Here is a 7,500-nt window from a genome sequence, read left to right on the forward strand (position 1 = left end):
TTTGAGTTGAAAAAAAAAAAGTTTTGATGAGTTGAACTTCGTTTCGATTCGTCTCCGTGTCAAGTATGTTTGGATCACACAGGTCTTAGTGTGGATTATGTAAACAACACCCATTACTAAATCTGACTATAAGCTAGTGGTGGACTATATAAACACCACCCATTACTAAATCTATCTATAAGCTAGTGGTAAACTATATAAACACCACCCATTACTAAATCTAACCATAACCTAGTGGTTACCTATATAAACACCACCCATTACTAAATCTAACTATAACCTAGTGGTGGACTATATAAACACCATCCATTACTAAATCTAACTATAACCTAGTGGTGGACTATATAAACACCACCCATTACTAAATCTAACTATAACCTAGTGGTGGACTATATAAACACCACCCATTACTAAATCTGACTATAACCTAGTGGTGGACTATATAAACACCACCCATTACTAAATCTAACTATAACCTAGTGGTGGACTAAAGTACCAGTCAAAGCTTGGACAGCGCTACTTATTCAAGGGTTTTTACTTTATATTTAATATGTTCTACATTGTTCTAAATCCCTGAGCTGACAAGGTACAAATCTGTTGTTCTGCCCCTGAGCAGGCAGTTAACCCACTGTTCCTAGGCTGTCATTGAAAATAAGAATTTGTTCTTAACGTACTTGCCTCGTTAAATAAAGATGCAAGTGTTTTTACTTTATATTTACTATGTTCTACATTGTAGAATAATAGTGAAGACATCAGAACTTTGAATAAACACATATGGAATAATGTAGTAACCCCCTCCAAAAAACGTATTAAACAAATCAAAATATATTTAATATTTGAGATTCTTCAAAGTAGCCAGCCTTTTGCCTTGACGGCAGCTTTTCACACTCTTGGCATTCTCTCAACCATCTTCATGAGGAATGCTTTTCCAACGGTCTTGAAGGAGTTCCCACATATGCTTAGCACTTGTTGGCTGCCTGAGTGTAACGGTTCTCGTCTGTCGAAGGAGAAGCGGACCAAAATGCAGCGTGGTATTTTTGATACATGTTTAATGACGAATGAAAAAACGAACTATACAAAAACAACAAACTGAACGTGAAAAACCTATACAGCCTATCTGGTGACAACAAACACAGAGACAGGAACAATCATCCACCAAACACTCCAAGAATACAAACACAATATATTTCGACCAGGGCGTGACACTGAGAGAATACCAAGTGTGTGTAAAGGGGGACCCCAAGTTGAAGACGCTTGGTCAACCCTGGTCTAAAGGTCCAACTCCTTTATAAAATATAATGAGTGTTCTCTGTGGTTGGATTTGACTAGAGTGATGTAATGCATGATTCCACCACCAGATGGCAGCATTGTAACACTAACCGTCATCATATCTCTCAGGAGTTTTGCAGGATTTTCCAGAAATCCTGGTTGGAAGATTCTGAATTTCCTCCTTTTTCCCCTCATTATTCCAGGAATTTTCCCATCAGGATTTGTTTGGAGGAAACAGGAAATTGGACGAGAGTTTAACAAGCCTAATGCAACCTTACTCACAAACTAGACGAGATACAGGCACACACATATACAAACTACTCTATCAGGACACCGAGTTGTCTTTAATTTAACATCACATCCTCTTGTTCTGGCTCGGGCCAGATTGAATCTTCAGTGTGGCCTCTCTACTCAGACAAAGGACAGGTGACGTTGTCTTCAGAAATTGTACTGATATTCTCTCTCTCTTTCTGTTCAGCTCTTTCTCTGTCGGAGGTTAGAACATGGAACATGGAAGAAGGTAGGATCTCTGCATTTTCCCTCTGCTGGCGGCGTGTGTGTGTGTGTGCGTGTGTGTGTGCGTGTGTGTGTGTGTGTGTGTGTGTGTGTGTGTGTGTGTGTGTGTGTGCGGGTGCGGGTGCGGGTGCGTGTGCGTGCGTGCGTGCGTGCGTGCGTGCGTGCGTGTGTGTGTGTGTGTGTGTGTGTGTGTGTGTGTGTGTGCGTGTGTGTGTGTGATCAATGCCCTCTGGGGGAAAAACTTAATATGAATCCACCTATACACCTGGGCACAAACTCACCCTGCTATTAACACAGTAATGACATAGAGTTATTGTGGCTCTGCATTAGATGTCTGTCTGCATGTACATACAGTACCTTAGTACAGAGCTGTTCAACTCCGACCCTGCAACGTTCTGAGTACTGCTGGGGTTCTGTTCTACCTGATTATCAATCACAGGTCGAAAACAGTCTCTGATTAGAATATGAAGAATCAAAGAATCAACAGAACTGGTGTGGAGGTCCAGTTTTATATCTGGTGTGGAGGTCCAGTTTTATATCTGGTGTGGAGGTCCAGTTTTATATCTGGTGTGGAGGTCCAGTTTTATATCTGGTTTAGAGGTCCAGTTTTATATCTGGTTTAGAGGTCCAGTTTTATATCTGGTTTAGAGGTCCAGTTTTATATCTGGTTTAGAGGTCCAGTTTTATATCTGGTGTGGAGGTCCAGTTTTATATCTGGTTTAGAGGTCCAGTTTTATATGTGGTTTAGAGGTCCAGTTTTATATCTGGTTTAGAGGTCCAGTTTTATATCTGGTGTGGAGGTCCAGTTTTATATCTGGTGTGGAGGTCCAGTTTTATATCTGGTGTGGAGGTCCAGTTTTATATCTGGTGTGGAGGTCCAGTTTTATATCTGGTTTAGAGGTCCAGTTTTATATCTGGTTTAGAGGTCCAGTTTTATATCTGGTGTGGAGGTCCAGTTTTATATCTGGTTTAGAGGTCCAGTTTTATATCTGGTGTGGAGGTCCAGTTTTATATCTGGTTTAGAGGTCCAGTTTTATATCTGGTGTGGAGGTCCAGTTTTATATCTGGTGTGGAGGTCCAGTTTTATATCTGGTGTGGAGGTCCAGTTTTATATCTGGTTTAGAGGTCCAGTTTTATATCTGGTGTGGAGGTCCAGTTTTATATCTGGTTTAGAGGTCCAGTTTTATATCTGGTGTGGAGGTCCAGTTTTATATCTGGTTTAGAGGTCCAGTTTTATATCTGGTGTGGAGGTCCAGTTTTATATCTGGTTTAGAGGTCCAGTTTTATATCTGGTTTAGAGGTCCAGTTTTATATCTGGTGTGGAGGTCCAGTTTTATATCTGGTTTAGAGGTCCAGTTTTATATCTGGTTTAGAGGTCCAGTTTTATATCTGGTTTAGAGGTCCAGTTTTATATCTGGTTTAGAGGTCCAGTTTTATATCTGGTGTGGAGGTCCAGTTTTATATCTGGTGTGGAGGTCCAGTTTTATATCTGGTGTGGAGGTCCAGTTTTATATCTGGTGTGGAGGTCCAGTTTTATATCTGGTGTGGAGGTCCAGTTTTATATCTGGTTTAGAGGTCCAGTTTTATATCTGGTTTAGAGGTCCAGTTTTATATCTGGTTTAGAGGTCCAGTTTTATATCTGGTGTGGAGGTCCAGTTTTATATCTGGTGTGGAGGTCCAGTTTTATATCTGGTGTGGAGGTCCAGTTTTATATCTGGTTTAGAGGTCCAGTTATATATCTGGTGTGGAGGTCCAGTTTTATATCTGGTGTGGAGGTCCAGTTTTATATCTGGTTTAGAGGTCCAGTTTTATATCTGGTGTGGAGGTCCAGTTTTATATCTGGTGTGGAGGTCCAGTTTTATATCTGGTGTGGAGGTCCAGTTTTATATCTGGTGTGGAGGTCCAGTTTTATATCTGGTTTAGAGGTCCAGTTTTATATCTGGTTTAGAGGTCCAGTTTTATATCTGGTTTAGAGGTCCAGTTTTATATCTGGTGTGGAGGTCCAGTTTTATATCTGGTGTGGAGGTCCAGTTTTATATCTGGTTTAGAGGTCCAGTTTTATATCTGGTTTAGAGGTCCAGTTTTATATCTGGTTGAGAGGTCCAGTTTTATATCTGGTTTAGAGGTCCAGTTTTATATCTGGTTTAGAGGTCCAGTTTTATATCTGGTGTGGAGGTCCTGTTTTATATCTGGTGTGGAGGTCCAGTTTTATATCTGGTGCGGAGGTCCAGTTTTATATCTGGTTTAGAGGTCCAGTTTTATATCTGGTTTAGAGGTCCAGTTTTATATCTGGTTTAGAGGTCCAGTTTTATATCTGGTGCGGAGGTCCAGTTTTATATCTGGTTGAGAGGTCCAGTTTTATATCTGGTTTAGAGGTCCAGTTTTATATCTGGTTTAGAGGTCCAGTTTTATATCTGGTTTAGAGGTCCAGTTTTATATCTGGTGTGGAGGTCCAGTTTTATATCTGGTTTAGAGGTCCAGTTTTATATCTGGTGTGGAGGTCCAGTTTTATATCTGGTTTAGAGGTCCAGTTTTATATCTGGTGTGGAGGTCCAGTTTTATATCTGGTGTGGAGGTCCAGTTTTATATCTGGTGTGGAGGTCCAGTTTTATATCTGGTTTAGAGGTCTAGTTTTATATCTGGTGTGGAGGTCCAGTTTTATATCTGGTTTAGAGGTGAAGTTTTATATCTGGTTTAGAGGTCCAGTTTTATATCTGGTTTAGAGGTCCAGTTTTATATCTGGTGTGGAGGTCCAGTTTTATATCTGGTGTGGAGGTCCAGTTTTATATCTGGTGTGGAGGTCCAGTTTTATATCTGGTGTGTAGGTCCAGTTTTATATCTGGTGTGGAGGTCCAGTTTTATATCTGGTGTGGAGGTCCAGTTTTATATCTGGTTTAGAGGTCCAGTTTTATATCTGGTTTAGAGGTCCAGTTTTATATCTGGTGTGGAGGTCCAGTTTTATATCTGGTTTAGAGGTCCAGTTTTATATCTGGTGCGGAGGTCCAGTTTTATATCTGGTGTGGAGGTCCAGTTTTATATCTGGTGTGGAGGTCCAGTTTTATATCTGGTGTGGAGGTCCCTATTCACTACATTACATAGGGCACTTCTTTTCAAGGGCTCCGGTCAAAAGTAAATCACAATGTAGGGAATAAGGAGGAGATCAGATGAGGAGGAGAAGAAGAGAGAGGAGGAGAAGAGATGAGGAGATATGAGGAGGAGATCTGACGTGAGGTGAGGAGGAGAGATGAGGAGAAGAGATGAGGAGAGGAGAGATGAGGAGAGGAGATGGAGAGATGAGGAGAGGAGAGGAGGAGGAGAGAAGAGGAGAGGAGGAGGAGATCTGACGAGAGGTGAGGAGGAGGAGGAGGAGGAGGAGAGATGAGGAGGAGAGATGAGGAGAGGTGGTGGAGAGATGAGGAGAGGAGAGGAGGTGGAGAGGTGAGGAGGAGGGGTGAGGAGAGGTGAGGAGGAGGGATGAGGAGAGGTGAGGAGGAGAGGTAAGGAGGAGGAGAGATGAGGAGGAGGGATGAGGAGAGGAGGTGGAGAGATGAGGAGAGGAGAGGAGGTGGAGAGGTGAGGAGGAGGGATGAGGAGAGGTGAGGAGGAGGGATGAGGAGAGGTGAGGAGGAGAGATGAGGAGAGGTGAGGAGGAGAGGTAAGGAGGAGAGATGAGGAGGAGGGATGAGGAGAGGAGGTGGAGAGATGAGGAGAGGATAGGAGGTGGAGAGGTGAGGAGAAGTGATGAGGAGGACACATGAGGAGGAGAAGAAAGGGAGAAGAGATGAGGAGAGATGAGATGAGATAAGGAGAGGAGAGGAGGAGGAGAGATGAGATGAGATAAGGAGAGGAGAGGAGGAGGAGAGATGAGGAGAGGTGAGGAGGAGAGATGAGGAGAGGAGTAGGAGAGGAGAGGAGGAGGAGGAGGAGAGATGAGGAGAGGTGAGGAGGAGAGATGAGGAGAGGTGAGGTGGAGAGGTGAGGAGAAGTGATGAGGAGGACACATGAGGAGGAGAGGGAAGGGAGAAGAGATGAGGAGGAGAGATGAGGAGAGGTGATGAGGAGAGGAGGTGGAGAGATGAGGAGAGGAGTAGGAGAGATTAGGAGAGGTGAGGAGGAGAGATGAGGAGAGGGAAGGAAGAAGAGATGAGGAGGAGAGATGAGGAGAGGTGATGAGGAGAGGAGGTGGAGAGATGAGGAGAGGTGAGGAGGAGAGATGAGGAGGAGAGATGAGGAGGAGTGATGAGGAGAGGAGGTGGAGAAATGAGGAGGAGGAGGAGGAGGAGAGATGAGGAGAGGTGAGGAGGAGAGATGAGGAGGAGAGATGAGGAGAGGAGGTGGAGAAATGAGGAGAGGAGAGGAGGAGGAGGAGGAGAGATGAGGAGAGGTGAGGAGGAGAGATGAGGAGAGGTGGTGGAGAAATGAGGAGAGGAGAGGAGGAGGAGGAGGAGAGATGAGGAGAGGAGGTGGAGAAATGAGGAGAGGAGAGGAGGAGGAGGAGGAGAGATGAGGAGAGGTGAGGAGGAGAGATGAGGAGAGGTGAGGTGGAGAGGTGAGGAGAAGTGATGAGGAGGACACATGAGGAGGAGAGGAACGGGAGAAGAGATGAGGAGGAAAGTTGAGGAGGAGAGATGAGCGAGTGGAATAGGAAATTAAGTGCTTGTGCCTCAGGGTGTGTGTGTGTGTGTGTGTGTGTGTGTGTGTGTGTGTGTGTGTGTGTGTGTGTGTGTGTGTGTGTGTGTGTGTGTGTGTGTGTGTGTGTGTGTGTGTGTGTGTGTGTGTGTGTAACACTTGAAGTCAGACAGAGTGAGATGAGAAGAGGTACTCACTCTGTGTAATTGGGGATTTGATTAAGATAACACAACACAAAGACACACAGCCACACACACACACACACAAACACACACGCACACACACAACCACACAGAACCACACACACACAACCACACACACAAACACACACACACAGACACACACACACAGACACACACAGGGTTTCCTGACTGGGGCATAAGATGATGGGAGGAGCCTCTTCTTTCTGCCCTGTGTGTGTGGGTGTGTGTGTGTGTGTGTGTGTGTGTGTGTGTGTGTGTGTGTGTGTGTGTGTGTGTGTGTGTGTGTGTGTGTGTGTGTGTGTGTGTGTGTGTGTCTGGGTGGGTGGGTGGGTGTGTGTGTGTGCCAGATCAGCATGTAATGTGTGTTTGGCAGTTTAATTAAATATTATTTAGATTGATATCTGCGAGGGTAAAGGCCTTAGACCCTCCCTATCTCACACACACACACACACACACACACACACACACACACACACAAACAGAGACACACACCACTTAATCACATACACACGAACACACAATATGAAAAGGCACTGATTTCTCTAGAGCTCCTGGATTGGAGAGAGAGACAGTGAAGCTACAGTTTCAAATGAATGGCTTCCCAGAGATGACAGGGAACAGACACGCACACACACAGACACAGAGACTCGTCATTAGATAGAGAGAGACAGAGAGAGAGAGAGAGAGAGAGAGAGAGAAAACACACACATTTCTTCACAAAGGGTAGTGGGGTGAGACAGGGATGCAGCTTAAGCCCCACCCTCTTCAACATATATATCAACGAAATGGCGCGGGCGCTAGAAAAGCCTGCAGCACCCGGCCTCACCCTAGTAGAATCTGATGATCTGGTGCTTCTGTCACCAACCAAGGAGGGCCTACAGCA

The 7,500-nt window shown here is 44.6% G+C and overlaps 1 protein-coding gene across 1 annotated transcript in view; it reads left to right on the forward strand.

Moving 5' to 3' along the window:
• The window catches only part of LOC135506583 (receptor-type tyrosine-protein phosphatase delta-like), a 354,431-nt gene that overhangs the window by 70,591 nt on the left and 276,340 nt on the right, over positions 1-7,500 (forward strand). Inside the window, exon 4 of the mRNA XM_064925920.1 lies at positions 1,748-1,789. The gene's annotated coding sequence lies outside the window, so the exon portion shown is untranslated. The remainder of the gene's footprint in view (positions 1-1,747; positions 1,790-7,500) is intronic.

Source organism: Oncorhynchus masou, chromosome 20, assembly GCF_036934945.1.
Source record: "Oncorhynchus masou masou isolate Uvic2021 chromosome 20, UVic_Omas_1.1, whole genome shotgun sequence".
Classification (NCBI taxonomy): domain Eukaryota; kingdom Metazoa; phylum Chordata; class Actinopteri; order Salmoniformes; family Salmonidae; genus Oncorhynchus; species Oncorhynchus masou.